Here is a 16,430-nt window from a genome sequence, read left to right as displayed (position 1 = left end):
GGTAGAAGCGCCCTGTAGGCAGGAAGGGGGCAGAAGTGCCCTGTAGGCAGGAAGGGGGTAGAAGCGCCCTGTAGGCAGGAAGGGGGTAGAAGCGCCCTGTAGGCAGGAAGGGGGTAGAAGTGCCCTGTAGGCGAGGGGTTAAACACCTGTCTAACGCTATAGGGGCGTTTGGGAAGCAGCAGTTTTATTTGCCCCATCCTCCACTCCCACAGTCTATCCTGCCCTGGTTTATTGGTCTCTACAGCCTCTTCTCTCCTGCACTCTGGTGGTTTAAGATCCTCTGATGTCATCATGACCGATGCAGGGACCATAGTCCTACATTGGACGTGAGGGCACCAAGCAACAGTGCACTGCTGGAGCATGGGGAAGCACCTTCTGATGGGACCGGGCAAGTAAATACATTTTTTTTTTTTTTCTATCCTCCATTCCCTTGACGGAAGCATTTAACCTCTGCAGTGCTGGTGCAGCCCCATTGCAAGGGGGGGGGGGTGTTACTTTCCCCAGAGTCGGGCTTTAATTTAAAGTGGACTTTCACTCTCTCTGGGCCAGTTCACACCACAAAAACGCACTCCGGATACGTTTTTGCTCACACCACACGCAGTTCTGGTGCAGTTTTGATGCAGTTTGCAAAGTTCCAGTACGGTTCTCTACAGAAAAAATGCAGCATGTTCTATTTTTTTTTTTTTTTTTTTTCTACACTGGAACCGACGCACTGGTGTGAACTAGGGCCATTGGAATACATGGAAAACACTGGGCATGCATTTTAAATGCAGAAAAAAAGAATGCACTGGACTGCATCCAATGTGAACTAGCCCTCAATCAACATGGACTATTTTGAATCCTTATGCTGCTAGCTTTGGTAAATAGATAGGACAGTATATCTTATTGACCTGTTTTAGGGCCAGTTCACACTCCATGCGTTTCAGTGTGCTTTTTTTCTGCATACAAAATGCACAGAAAGTAGGTGATGTGGTGGTCAGTGCCATCGTTCACATCAGTGCTTGCAGTTCCGGTTGCAGAAAAAAAAGTAGAAAAAGCTGCATTGTTTGTGCACAGCACTGTACTGGAATGTAGTAAAACGCATCAAAAATGCACTGGAATGCACATGTCCGTATTTAAATTAACCCCTTGCCTACCGGGCACTTATACCCCCTTCCTTACCAGGCCAATTTTCAGCTTTCAGCGCTGCCGCACTTTGATTGACAATTGCGCGGTCATGCAACATTGTACCCATATGAAATTTTGATCAATTTTTTCTCACAAATAGAGCTTTCTTTTGGTGGTATTTAATCGCCACTGGGCGCTTTACTTTTTGTGCTATAAATTAAAAATGTGCAAAAAATTTGAAAAAAAAAAAGTTTCTTTGTTTCTATTATAAAATTTTTCAAACAGGTATTTTTTCTCCTTCACTGATGTGCGTTGATGAGGCAGCACTGATGGGCACTGATAGGCGGCACTGATAGGCAGCACTAAAGGGCACTGATAGGCAGTACTAATGAGGTGGCACGGATAGGCGGCACTGATAGGCAGCACTAATGAGGTGTCACGGATAGGCGGCACTGATAGGCGGCACTGATAGGTGACACTGATGATGGGTACTGATAGATGGCACTGACTGGCATCACTGCTGGGCACTGACTGGCGGCACTGACTGGCACAACTGCTGGGCACTGACTGGTGGCACTGACTGGCAGCACTGCTGGGCTGCACTGGTGGGTGGCACTGGTGGGCAGCACTGGTGGGCACAGGTGGGTGGCACTGGTGGGCACAGATGGGTGGCACTGGTGGGCACAGGTGGGTGGGCACAGGTGGGTGGCACTGCTGGGCACAGGTGGGTGGCACTGCTGGGCACAGGTGGGCGGAGCTAGTGGGCGCACTGCTGGGCACAGGTGGGCGGAGCTAGTGGGCGCACTGGTGGGCACAGGTGGGCGGAACTTGTGGGTGGCACTGCTGGGCACCGATCATCAGGGCACTGATCATCAGTGCCCTGATGATCGGTGCCGATCCTCGCTCTGACAGCTGCCGGTTCTCGGCAGTACTTTCCTCACGATCTGATAGCGTGAGGAAAGTGCAGCCGAGAACCGGCAATTGCATTTCCCTGTGATCAGCGTGTCATTGGACACCGCTGATCACGTGGTAAAAGGCCGGTATGATCGGCCTTTTACCACATCTCGTGATCAGCTGTGTCCGTAGGACACAGCGATCACGGAGATCGCCGGGTGCGCGCCCCCTGGGGCGCGCAGGAGAGCGCGTTCTGGGTGGACGTCATATGACGTCCACCCAGAACTGGCCGGCCGCAGTGAAGCCGTCATTCGGCTATCTGCGGTCGGCAACTAGTTAAATAAAAATAGAGGGTAAAAAAGTTATTTGGAATGCATAAAAAAACGCACCAGAAAAGCACCGGAACGTGTCAAAAACGAGCCAAAAACGCACGTACGTAAACGCATCCGGAACGCATCTGCACTGCGTTTCTATAGTATGAACTGGTCCTTAGGGCCAGTTCACACTCCATGCTTTTCAGTTGCTTTTTTTTTTTCTATATCCAAAACGCACAGAAAGTAGGTGATCTGGTTGTCAATGGTTGTCAGCGCTTGCAGTTCCAGTGCGTTCCGGTTGCAGAAAAAAAAAAGTAGAAAAGGCTGCATTTTTCCTGCACAGAACAGTATGGGAATGCGGTAAAAGGCATCAAATGCACCAGAATGCACATGTCCGTATTTAAAGTGAAGAAAAAGAGAGGAAAAAATGAACTAAAATGGATAAAAAACACACCGGAACGTGTGACAAATGTATCAAAACATGTCAAAAATGCGCATGTGGAAACACATCTGGACTGCGTTTCTATGGTGTGAAGCGGCCAAAACTTTTTTGTACATCTCTTTGGTTACTTCCTGGTCTCCATGCCTAGGCAATGATGTCATAGGAAAGGAAAGGTGGTGTCTGTCTCTATGTGAGAAATGATCTCAGAGGGAGTGTGAAAGAGGATCTAGTTGATGGAGAGTGTGATGAGGCTGAAGTATTATGGGTGGAACTGCACATGGGGGGCGGTACTACAAAGGTAATCATTGGAGTTTGTTATAGGCCTCCCAGTGTTAATGAGGAGGTGGAGACTCAGCTCCTCACACAGATGGAAAGGGCTGGGACAGTGATCATAATGGGGGATGGTCAGAGGCATATCCAATGCGAGGCAAACAAGGCATTTGCCTAGGGCGGCATTTTCAGGGGGGCGGCGCTGCCCCCCGGAAGAAGGGACACACGAGGCAGCTGGCAGGTGACCAACGATGGGGACCAGGTGAGGGCGGCACTGCATGAGCTCACTCACTGGCTGCTACACTCCAGATCAGCACAGCGCTTGGTGTCAGGGAAGGTTTGCTCCTGGGCTGAGCCAGGTGAGAGGTGAGCGATCCGCAGCAGAGAGAGGGGCCGGCTGGCCGCAGCTATGACAGGTGCTGGGTGTCAATGTTGTGTGTATGGAGGGGATGGAAGGAGTATGAGCAGAGAGAGGCAGACACATCAGCAGGAGACAGCACATCTGTCTCTCTTTATATCTCTTGCCCTCTATCTTTCTATGTCTCTCTCTCCCCCTCCCTCTCTCTCTCGCCTCTCCCCCCCCGCTCTCTCTCTCGCGCACGACTTTTCCCTCCCCCCTGCCCTCTCGCTCGCACGCCTCTCCCCCCCGCCCTCTCTCGCGCACCTCTCCCCCCCCCCCCCCGCCCTCTCTCTCTCTCGCGCGCCTCTCTCCCCCCCCCCCCCGCCCTCTCTCGCGCGCCTCTCCCGCCCTCTCTCTCTTTCTATATTTCACTCTCAATTTAGATGGGGGGGGGAGCAGATGTTAGTGTTGCCTAGGGCAGCACATAACCAAAATACACTACTGGGGAGCACGTACGGGGAAAAATAAAAACACTCAACTTTAAGAGAGCTAATTTTCCAAGGCTAAGAGCTGCTCTCCAAGACTTAGACTGGGAGGGAATTTTGGCATCAATGAACCCAAAGGCTAAAATATACACCCCAGGGGTCTTCAGGAGGGGAGGAGGAGCTTTCTCAGTTAAGCACACCCTCAAGGGCAGATGAATTCCAGGAAGTAAATGCTATATTTAGGTGATCTTTGAAAACTCACTCATTCAGGGAAGCCTACCCCACCTACATCTAAAAACATGACTTGAGTCACCTTCATCAGATCATCTCCTGCAGCTAATTATGCTACATGAATCATCTGCTCTTACTCAAGATGGCCACAGCCAGAAATGCTGGGGGGGGTTAAGGTGCTCAGGTGCAGCGCAGTTCCACGTTAAGGTGTGCTATAACCAGCTCAGGGCTCTTGCCTCAGTCATCTTGGGATGGGAGAACCCCCCCACCCCCCACCCCTCAGGTGGATGCAGATCTAGTCTGTGGATGAGGTGTGTGCAGTGACATCTGGTAGAGATAAAGGTTGGTGATTGTGGCTTTAAAGAACATTGGTCATTAGATGTGGTGGCTGCATTTGTCTTTTTTTCTTTTTTTTTTTATTTGGGCTGAGAATATTTCCAGCAAGTAAAGATAATAGCAGTTGATCAGTGCCAGATGTACAGGGATCGATTTACTGAAACTGGAGAGCGCAAAATCTGGTGCAGCTGTGCATGGCAGCCAATCAGCTTCTAACTTCAGTTTGTTCAATTAAAGTGTTACTAAACCCAGAACCCTGCGCTCACTATATCCGCTCTCCGCGGACCCCGCATTCACTACGTCCGCTCCCCCCGGACCCCGCATTCACTACGTCCGCTCCCCCCGGACCCCGCATTCACTACGTCCGCTCCCCCCGGACCCCGCATTCACTACGTCCGCTCCCCCCGGACCCCGCATTCACTACGTCCGCTCCCCCCGGACCCCGCATTCACTACGTCCGCTCCCCCCGGACCCCGCATTCACTACGTCCGCTCCCCCCGGACCCCGCATTCACTACGTCCGCTCCCCCCGGACCCCGCATTCACTACGTCCGCTCCCCCCGGACCCCGCATTCACTACGTCCGCTCTCCCCGGACCCCGCATTCACTGTATCCGCTCTCCCCGGACCCCGCATTCACTATATCCGCTCTCCCCGGACCCCGCATTCACTATATCCGCTTTCCCCGGACCCCGCATTCACTATATCCGCTCTCCCCGGGCCCCGCATTCACTATATCCGCTCTCCCCGGACCCCGCATTCACTATATCCGCTCTCCCCGGGCCCCGCATTCACTATATCCGCTCTCCCCGGACCCCGCATTCACTATATCCGCTCTCCCCAGACCCCGCATGCACTATATCCGCTCTCCCCGGACCCCGCATTCACTATATCCGCTCTCCCACAGTACACAGAACATGGAAATGCAATTATTTTAGTAATTATAAACTGCTAAATCCCTTTTCCCATCAGCAGTATATAGCAGTCTTGTGACTTCTATCAGTGTCCAGCAGAGCACTGCTTACAGCTTGTAGGAGTTTTCATTCTGCTCTAGGAGGATGCAGACTCCCTGACCTCTGGACAGTGCTGATTGTCCCTGTTCTGAGCACATTCTCTCCCAAGAATAAGAAAAAAAGAAAGAAATCTTGTCCATGGATCCACACCGCACGCACACGCCCACAATGACTAGCTAACCGAGGCGTGCACGTCCGGCAGAGACGGGGTAAAGAGGGAGCGAGGGGACGTACTTTGAGCATATAAGACTGGCTGTGATACGCTTTCACAGCCCTCACTACCTCATGACTAGAGGGAGACTCCACTCCAATCCAGCTGGCTGACCACACACAGGCAGATACGAATCTTATATACAATCTGGTGCACACTAAGGGTTGGGGAGCAGTCTAGCAATTGGCACACCCTTCTAGGATTCCTCCAGCTATCCTACAAGCTAGAACCCCGGTGTTAATCGCTCTTCCACTGTCCACACCCCCCCGCACCAGACACACAACAAACGGTAGCTTGCCACCACCCAACAGTTTTTCTGCAGACTGGTCTGCTGGGCCACCACACACACACAGATCTCTGTCTGGCAGATCTACTACTTTATAATCTGCATGCAATCTGCCAACACGCAGTGCAATTGCATACAGATAGGCAATGAACTTGACCGAGCACATAGACACTGCAATACAATACAATCTCTCCGGAGATATGAGCCCGAGCTTAAGTACCCAGAAGTCACTTATTAATTTTATGATTTACCGTATATATTCGAGTATAAGCCGAGTTTTTCAGCACATTTTTTGTGCTGAAAAACGGCCCCCTCGGCTTACACTCGAGTCAACATCAGGGAGCACTTTTTAGGGGGGCGGCGCGGTGCTGCCGCTGTCCCCCCCCCTTCTGACGGAAGGGACACCAAGTACAGGGGTGGGCAGAGGGCTGCAGTCTCTTACCTGGCTCCGACGATCCATCCAGGAAGCGCTGCTCCTTCAGTCACTCCGGCCACTCCCTCACTCCTGCCGCTCGGCTCCGCCTCCTCACCGGTGATTGGCCGCCAGAACTGTAGCTCAGGAAAGGCACACAGGCGGCCAATCACGGGCGAGGAGGCGGAGCCGAGCGGACCCGCGAAAATCGAGTGAGGGTAAGTGTGCAGTGCAGAGGTGCTGCTGCAACCACATATGCTGGCTGCAGCAGTACCGTACTAGAACAGGAGTCAGCAAGTGTCATTGGTGTCAGTGGGAGGAATAGTGCCCCATCATTGGTGTCACTGATACTAATGATGGTGCATTATTCCTCCCACTGACACCAATGATGGGGCACTATTCCTCCCACTGACACCAACGATGGGGCACTCTTCCTCCCCCCCACTGACATCAACGATGGGGCACTATTCCTCTCCCCACTGACGGAGTACTATTCCTCCCACTGACACCAATGTTGGGACACTATTCCTCCCACTGACACTAATGATGGGGTACTATTCCTCCCACTGACACCAATGATGGGGCGCTTTTCCTCCCACTGACACCAATGATGGGGCACTATTCCTCCCACTGACACCAATGTTGGGACACTATTCCTCCCACTGACACCAATGATGGGGCGCTATTCCTCCCACTGACACCAATGATGGGGCGCTATTCCTCCCACTGACACCAATGATGGGGCGCTATTCCTCCCACTGACACCAATGATGGGGCGCTATTCCTCCCACTGACACCAATGATGGGGCGCTATTCCTCCCACTGACACCAATGATGGGGCGCTATTTCTCCCACTGACACCAATGATGGGGCGCTATTCCTTCCACTGACACCAATGATGGGGCGCTATTCCTTCCACTGACACCAATGATGGGGCCCTATTCCTCCCACTGACACCAATGATGGGGCGCTATTCCTCCCACTGACACCAATGATGGGGCACTATTCTTCCCACTGATACCAATGATGGGGTGCTATTCCTCCCACTGACACCAATGATGGGGCACGATTCCTCCCACTGACACCAATGATGGGGCACGATTCCTCCCACTGACACCAATGATGGGGCGCTATTCCTCCCACTGACACCAATGATGGGGCGCTATTCCTCCCACTGACACCAATGATGGGGCGCTATTCTTCCCACTGATACCAATGATGGGGTGCTATTCCTCCCACTGACACCAATGATGGGGCACGATTCGTTGCTCTGACACCAATGATGGGGCACGATTCCTCCCACTGACACCAATGATGGGGCGCTATTCCTCCCACGGACACCAATGATGGGGTGCTATTCCTGCTAGTAGGTGCCTCATTTCCCACCCTCGGCTTATACTCGAGTCAATAGTTTTTCCCAGTTTTTTGTGGTAAAATTAGGTACCTCGGCTTATATTCGGGTCGGCTTATACTCGAGTATATACGGTAATATCCCGAAAGTGGGCAGTGCATAAAATATGTACAAAGTATAAAGAGTTACAAATAATAAAGAAAATACAAAAAGACACACAATTGGCTATTCACTATAAAATAAAGGGGTATAAAACCAGAAATAAACTTTTTACCAAGAGTTATCCTGCGACTGGCGCACGTCAGAGAAAGTCCGCGATTCACCAGTCAAATAGAACCGGCTCCGTACGAATCACAACGTCCATATCTCAGGTCCTCAATTTATGGGAATATGGATGTGGGCTGGACATTAGCCCTTGGCCAATCAATCCTGGGGGGTGTTCCTGTACCAGCCCACAGGATGTTCTGGGTACAGAAGTGCCCAAAGTCGATTGGACCAGGAACGGCTTGAATCACCAAGTCAGGGATAGAATTTCCAACACCAGCACATCAGTCCGATCATGACAGTACCAATCACTGTTCAGCTGTCGCTATCAGGTGCCATATAACTGTTTTTCTGCATTTTTCTGGGATTCCAAAGGGGCTACAAATAGTTTTACATGCAGATGTAGCCTACAGTGTGTCCAATCAGAAGGAAGTATTTTCATCTCTCTGCAACTAATATTTTAGCTTTTATGAGAGATGAAATATATTCCTTTTGATCTGCGGCTATAAGTCATAGCTGTCAGACACATCAGAGCCACTCCTGGTCTCCTGCTGCTTCCCGAAGCCGAAATGGCTGGAGCCCTTCTTTTTAGATTTCTAGAAGGTGGCAAACTGTGACTACATAGGTGACAACGTATTATTGGCATCCAGGTGTCACCTCCAGCCTAGAAGCTGCTCTCTCCTTTCAGATGCTAATTGGTGAACATATGTCTCTGACAGAATACTGATCACTTAACTTGTTATCTTTAATAACATGGAACTAAGCTAGATATACAATGACATATTTCTACTGATCACATCTCAGCTACTCGAATCTTACATTTATGTTGCAAACCTCTCTAGCAATACACACTAAACTGAGCATGTGCAGAGTGTCTCCACATGATATGTCTAATCAGTAGATAAGGGGGGGGGGGCACTGGAAGAAGGGGAGGATTAGAGAAGACAGGATCAAACAGTGTTTTTACACAATGCAGAGGATAAACCCCTTAGGTCCCACAGCGAGTATAACAAACATGCTTTACGCCATCTACAGACTGATTGTACTGTAGTGGGTTTAGGGACACTTTAAGCTATGGCAGTAAAACCTGGAAGCTGACTGGTTTCTACACCGAGCTTCAGCAGACTTTCCGCTCTCCAGTGTTGGTAAATCAATCCCATAGTGTCCTTCTTGCTGTGATATAGATTGAAAACACAATTTTATCTTTCTTTACGAGCTTCTACTATGAATTCCCCTCCATGTACAGGAGATGAAGATTTATATGCAGTCCAGTTCAGGAGAGCAGCCTAGAGTGACAACCCGGCTCTACACAGATATAGTACAGTGAGCGAGCGTTGTCACCCTAGGACAGGATGTGTGTTATTCACAGAATTAACTGATGAAAATTATTATTATACAGGATTTATGGCGCCAACAGTTGGCTCAGCACTTTACAATATAAAAGGAGACAATACAGCAACAATACAGTTCAATACAAGAAGGTTAGGAGGGCCTGATCCTGGGAGCTTACAATCTAAGGGGGAGGGGCTGGTGGCACAAAAGGTAATAACTATGGGGGATGGGCTGGTAGAAGGAATAGAAGAATCCATTATTAGCAGAGGGCAGGATAGGCTTCCCTGAAGAGAGAGGTTTTTCAGAGATCACCAGAGTAGGAGATAGCCGTATAGATTAGAGTAGAGAGTTCCAGAGGATGAGGAGGCTCTGGAGACGAGCATGGGAAGTGGAGACGAGGGAGCTAGAGAGCAGGAGGTCATGGGAGTAGCAGAGAGGACAGTTTGGGCGATATTTAGAGACAAGATTGGTGATGTAATTTGGGGCAAAGTTATAAATGGTTTTATATGTTAATGTTTTTGAATTTTATTCGTTGGGCAATGGGAAGCCAGTGGAGGGATTGGCAGAGAGGGATGGAGGACACTGAGTGGAGGCCAGTGGATGGATGGGCAGATATGGAACGGTTAGTAAGGTGGATGAGTCTGGCAGCAGCATTAATGATAGACTGAAGAGGTGATAGCCTGCGATGAGGTCGGCCAATGAGGAGGGAGGTACAATAGCCAAGGCGAAAGATAACCAGGGAGGTAATAAGTTGCTTAGTAGTTTCCGAGGTTAGGAACGGGCGTATCTTGGAGATGTTGCGGAGGTGAAGTCTACATGATTTGGACAGTGATTGGATTTGGGGCTGGAAGGACAGATTGGAGTCTAGGATTACACCTAGTACCCTGGCATGAGGGGAGGGACTGATGGTTGTATTATTGATGGAGACGTCAGGGGAGGGGGCACGGGCTGGAGGGAATACTTAGAGCTCAGTTTTGGAAAGATTGAGTTTGAGGAAGTGGAGTGACATACATGCCGATATATCACTTAGTAGGTTAGTAATGTGAGAGGAGACTGAAGGGGTGAGGTGAGGAGGAGACTGAAGGGGTGAGGTGTAGAAAGATAGATTTGTGTGTCATCAGCATAGAGATGGTACTTAAAGCCATGGGAGTTTATCAAGTGATCAAGGGAGGAGATGTAGATGGAGAAGAGAAGGGGTCCAAGGACAGAACCTTGAGGGACCCCTACAGAAATAGGAAGTGGAGGAAGAGACAGAGTTATAGGTAACGCTGAAGGAGCGCTGCGATAGGTAGGAGGAGAACCAGGAGAGAGCAGAGTCTCGGAGGCCAAGAGAATGGAGTTTTTTTTTGAGGAGGGGATGGTCAACAGTATCAAAAGCCGCAGAGAGGTCAAGTAGTAAGAGTATGGAGTAGTGGCCTTTGGTTAGAATGAGTATGGAGTAGTGGCCATTGGTTTTAGCAGTTAGTAAATCAGTGAGTTTTATTAGGGTGGTTTCAGTGGAGCGTAGTGAGCAAAAGCCAGACTGTAAAGGGTCAAGAAGGTTGTTGTCGGTGAGGTGGGAGCTCAGGCGATTGTAGACTAAGCGTTCTAAGAGTTTTGAGGTAAACGGGAGCATGGAGATGGGTCTTACGTTGTTCAGGTTGGTGGGGTCCAGGGAGGGCTTTTTAACTATGTGAGTGATCTGTGCATGTTTTAGAGGGGAGGGGAAGGCACCGTTAGAGAGGGAGAGATTGAAGATGTGAGTTGGGGAGCATAGGACAGAAGAAGAGGGTGACCGTATTTGTTGAGGGGACAGGATTCAGGGGGCAGGTAGTGAGACGGGCTTCTGAGAAAACCTTAGTGACCTCTTCAGTAGTAGCAAGGTCAAGAGGAAAGATGTTGAGGGAGGTTTAGTATAAGGAATGCTAAGTGGGATGGATGTCTGTGCAGTGGAGATTCCCCTACAAATTGCATCAATCTTTTTTTTTTTAATTATTTTACAATCTTGTAAGCAATGGTGCTGGGTGGAGGGGGAGAAAGTAGAGAGTTAAAAGTAGAGAAGAGACGATGAGGACTGGATGACAAGGTATTAATAAGAGTGACAAAGTAGGCTTGTTTGGCAGCATGCAGGGAGGAATTGTATGTTAAGAAAGCAGATTTATATCGGGTGAAAGCTTGGTGAGATCTGGTTTTACGCCACGATCGCTCCATTGCACGACTATGTCGCTTGAGACTTCTGGTGTCATCAGTATGCCAAGGTTGTAACGGTCGGGGCCTGATGCTTCGTGTAGTTAAAGGAGCAAGTGAGTCTAGTGTGGATGAGAGCAAACTGTTGTAGACAGCAGTGGTCAGGTCACGGCAAAGATTCTGTCATAGTAAGTTGCAGAGTGGAAAAGAGAAGGGTTAAAGTTGTGAAGGTTTCTGCAGGTAATTGTTTGCTGCTTGGAGGCAAAAGTGTTTGAAGACGAGGGCACTGAAAGTGATGAGATTGTGATCAGAGAGGAAAGGGGGTGTTTGTGAGGTTGTAGGGAACGCAAAAGATGGGAGAAAACAAGGTCTAATGTATTCCCATCAGAGTAATTTGTGTTCATGAGGGAAATAAATATTTGATCCCCTTCACAAAACATGACTTAGTACTTGGTGGCAAATCTCTTGTTGGCAATCACAGAGGTCAGACGTTTCCTGTAGTTGGCCACCAGGTAAGCACACATCTCAGGAGGGATTTTGGTCCGCTCCTCTTGGCAGATCCTCTCCAAGTCATTAAGGTTTGGTGGCTGACGTTTGGCAACTCAAACTTTCAGCTCCCTCCACAGATTTTCAATCGGATTAAGGTCTGGAGACTGGCTAGGCCACTCCAGGACCTTAATGTGCTTCTTCTTGAGCCGCTCCTTTGTTGCCTTGGCCGTGTGTTTTGGGTCATTGTCATGCTGGAACACCCATTCAATGCCCTGGCTGAGGGAAGAAGGTTCTCACCCAAAATTTGATGGTATATTGCCCCGTCCATCGTCCCTTTGATGCGGTGCAGTTGTCCTGCCCCCTTAGCAGAAAAACACCCCCAAAGCAGAATGTTTCTACCACCATGTTTGGAGGAGGAGGAATGCTGCCTATGACTCCAAGAACACCATCTCAACTGTCAAACATAGTGAGTTGAGTTGATGCCAAAGAGCTGGATTTTGGTCTCATCTGACCACAACACTTCCCACCAGTCCTCCTCTGCATCATTCAGATGTTCAGTGGCAAACTTCAGACGGGCCTGGATATGTGCTTTCTTGAGCAGAGGGACCTTGCGGGCACTGCAGGATTTCAGTCCTTGTCGGCGTAGTGTGTTACCAATTGTTTTCTTGGTGACTGTGGTCCCAGCTGCCTGGAGATCATTGACAAGATCCTCACGTGTAGTTCTGGGATGATTCCTCACTGTTCTCATGATCATTGACACTCCACGAGGTGAGATCTTGCATGGTGCACCAGACCTAGGGAGACTGACACTCGTTTTGTGTTTCTTCCATTTGCGAATGATTGCACCAACTGTTGTCACCTTCTCACCAAGCTGCTTGGCCATAGTTTGGTAGCCCAGTCCAGCCTTGTGTAGGTCTACAATCTTGTCCCTGACATCCTTGGACAGCTCTTTGGTCTTTGCCATGGTGGAGAGTTTGGAATCTGATGGTTTGATTGCTCCTGTGGACAGGTGTCTTTTATACAGGTAACAGAATGAGATTAGCAGCACTCCCTTTAAGAGACTGCTTCTAATCTCAGCTTGTTACCTGTATGAAAGACACCTGGGAGCCAGAAATCCTGCTGAATGATAGGGGATCAAATCCTTCTTTCCCTCATGAACATGCAGATCAGTCATCATTTGTTAGACGCATTTCTGCTGAATTCATTGTTGTATTCTGTCTCTCAGTGTTACACCGAACATTCCATTGTTAGACCGATCGTTTCTGTGTGAGGGGCGAACATTCCATTGTTAGACCGATCGTTTCTGTGTGAGGGGCGAACATTCAACATCAGCCGGGGAGCAAATACACATTTCCTGCACTGTATAAGCTTTGAGGTGGAGCAGAGGGGTAAAGAAATTAGATTTTGAGGACAGAGGAAAGTATTATGAAAAGGAGGAGTAGGGGCGGCATATTAAAATGGCACACGGAGTGGGAATCAGACTTGTAGGAGATGTTTCCCGGGGTGTTTCCTTGCAGTCCATCCAGCGTGCAGTGCAGTTCTTTGTTGTATCTTTCTGCTGCTTGAGTTATCCTGCTTTAATTAAACTGCTTCGCACTCCAGCAGAAAATGCACTCGCACAGGACAATGCCCCCATCTGTGACCTCCCCCATAAGCTGGTCTAAATTTATAGGGAGATGATCAAATGAGAAATTCTTCTGCGCCCCAATTAGGAACTGATAAGGATCACATGAATTTGGGGGGAGGTTGGTCAAAACCAGACACAGGCCAAAGTCATAAAAGATGATTGGTTCTCCGATCACAGAAAGGCAAAATGAGGTGAGAAAATAAAGGGAAACCAAAGACAATGAATGCAGTCCCCACATCTAAGGACAAAAGGCCGAGCAGAGTGCAGGGAATTCTGACCCAGGGCAGCAATATTACATGGGAGAATGGACTATTGGGTGACACCGTAAATTAGAGAGTGAACAGCCCCAATGCTATATGTTGGTGATAGTTATGTAGTTAGTCTGGCTGAAAAAAGACAAAAAGTCCATCCAGTTCAACCATAAAAAAGTAATAATCCTACACCCACAGTTGATCCAGATAGTCTGCAATTTCCTGAGCAGTGTCTGTGTGATTTCTATTTCCAGATTTGCTGCAGAAGAACAGTTGTGAAAAGCAATGATGTCCCACAAAATACTCCACTGGAAGAGGTCAGATATGGATCCATACCCATCAACGATATTCCACAAGATGTGCCGCTGGTAGAGGACAGCTCTGTGCCACCCATCCGGAATGGATCCCTACCAACTAAAAAGACTGGATCCCCACTTGCCACTCAGAGCAGATTTTCATCCAATGAGAGAAATGGTGCCTCCTACTCCATTTAAAGCAGCTCTGTACCTGTAGTGCAGTGTTTCTCAACTCCAGTCCTCATGGACCCCCAACAGGTCATGTTTTCAGGATTTCCATTATTTTGCACAGGTGATTTGATCAGTTTCACTGCCTTAGTAATTACCACAGCTGTTTCATCTGAGGGAAATCCTGAAAACATGACCTGTTGGGGGTCCATGAGGACTGGAGTTGAGAAACACTGCTGTAGTATAACGTTTGGCTGCCTAACAAGGATTGGGTTGCAATCATTAACCACTTCCTGACCGGCCGTTCTATATAAACGGCCAGACGGTGGCAGTGCAGGGTTGGGTGGGTGTTTATAAACGGCCTCCCCGCGCCCTGCTTGTGCGCGCTCCCCGGGAGCACGCAGCACCACAATCCGGTGCCCGCTGTGTCCTCCGGACACAGTGAAACACCGATTGTCAGACGGGACCTCTGTATGAGGTCCCGATCATGTGATCACTGATTGGCCAATCAGTGATCACATGCAGAGTAGTAAGCAAGATGTCACTTGTGACATCATTGCTTACTACGTGTGAAATCTGTGAATGATCACAGAGATCACATGGTACAGGACTATTCACAACAGCCTTGTACCATATGACAAGCTGTGACCAATCACAGCTCACACATTATTTCTCAATGAGTGCAAGAATGCAGACAGAGAGAAGGAGAAATGATTGCTTTTACATCTTATATGGGTGTAAAAGCAATCAGTGTAAAAAAAATAAATCATCACCCCCCACAAGTAGTACAGGGTCACCATGGTGACACTGCACTGCTAGGGTGACAATATGTAAAAAAAAAAAATAATATAAAAAAATAAAATGTTTAAAAATTATGTTTGGTTATAAACTAATTTGGATTTTTTTTTACTATAAAGATAATGGAATCAATTTTGGCCAAGATTTATGATGAAATATTATTTATTTGCAAAATTAAATAAAACACTTTTTTTCAAAATGTTTGGACATTTTCATTTACATAGCAAAAAAAATAAAAATCCCAGCGGTGGATAAATACCACCAAAATAAAGCTTTATCTGTCTCAAAAAAATGGTAAAAAATTAATTTGGGTACAGTGTTGCATGACCGCCAGCATGCAACACCAGCAGATGGCATGGCTCCCCAAATCAACACAGACTGTGGAAACTTCACACTGGACTTCAAGCATCTTGCAGTGTGTGCCTCTCCATTCTTCCTCCATACTCGGGGTCCTTGGGCCTCTCCATTCTTCCTCCATACTCGGGGTCCTTGTGCCTCTCCATTCTTCCTCCATACTTGGGGTCCTTGTGCCTCTCCATTCTTCCTCCATACTCTGGGTCCTTGGGCCTCTCCATTCTTCCTCCATACTCGGGGTCCTTGTGCCTCTCCATTCCTCCTCCATACTCGGGGTCCTTGTGCCTCTCCATTCTTCCTCCATACTCGGGGTCCTTGTGCCTCTCCATTCCTCCTCCATACTCGGGGTCCTTGGGCCTCTCCATTCCTCCTCCATACTCGGGGTCCTTGTGCCTCTCCATTCTTCCTCCATACTCAGGGTCCTTGGGCCTCTCCATTCTTCCTCCACACTCGGGGTCCTTGTGCCTCTCCATTCTTCCTCCACACTCGGGGTCCTTGTGCCTCTCCATTCTTCCTCCACACTCGGGGTCCTTGGGCCTCTCCATTCTTCCTCCATACTCGGGGTCCTTGGGATTCTCCATTCTTCCTCCATACTTGGGTTCCTTGGTTTCCAAATGAGATGCAAACGTTGCTCTCATCAGAAAAGATGACTTTGGACCACTGAGCACAGACCAGGTCTGTATTTCTTTAGCCCAGGTAAGACGCTTCTGATGTTGTTTGTTGTTGTTCAGGAGCGGCTTGACAAGCGGAATACGACATTTGAAGCCCATGTCCAGGATCCATCTGTGTGTGGTGGCTCTTGATACACTGACTCCAGCCTCAGTCCACTCCTTGTGAAAGTCCCCAACACTTTTGAATGGCCTTTTCCTACAATCCTTTCCAGCCTGCGGTCATCCCTGCTGCTTGTGCACCTTTTTCTTCCACACTTTTCCCTTCCACATAACTTTCTTTTAATGTGCTTTGATACAGCACTTTGGGAACATCCAACTTCTTCT

At 48.8% G+C, this 16,430-nt stretch overlaps 1 protein-coding gene across 1 annotated transcript in view; it reads left to right on the top strand.

Moving 5' to 3' along the window:
- LOC149431435 (uncharacterized) overlaps positions 1–15,280 on the top strand; it is a 50,264-nt gene extending 34,984 nt beyond the window's left edge. Inside the window, exon 5 of the mRNA XM_089665610.1 lies at positions 14,074–15,280. The gene's annotated coding sequence lies outside the window, so the exon portion shown is untranslated. The remainder of the gene's footprint in view (positions 1–14,073) is intronic.
- Positions 15,281–16,430: the final 1,150 nt, after the last annotated feature.

The sequence above is a fragment of the Staurois parvus genome, unplaced genomic scaffold (assembly GCF_062004578.1).
Source record: "Staurois parvus isolate SC_StPar_1 unplaced genomic scaffold, SC_StPar_1.0 ptg002262l, whole genome shotgun sequence".
Lineage (NCBI taxonomy): Eukaryota > Metazoa > Chordata > Amphibia > Anura > Ranidae > Staurois > Staurois parvus.
Note: the sequence above shows the minus strand (reverse complement) of the source record. Positions and strands in the feature narration are given on the sequence as shown.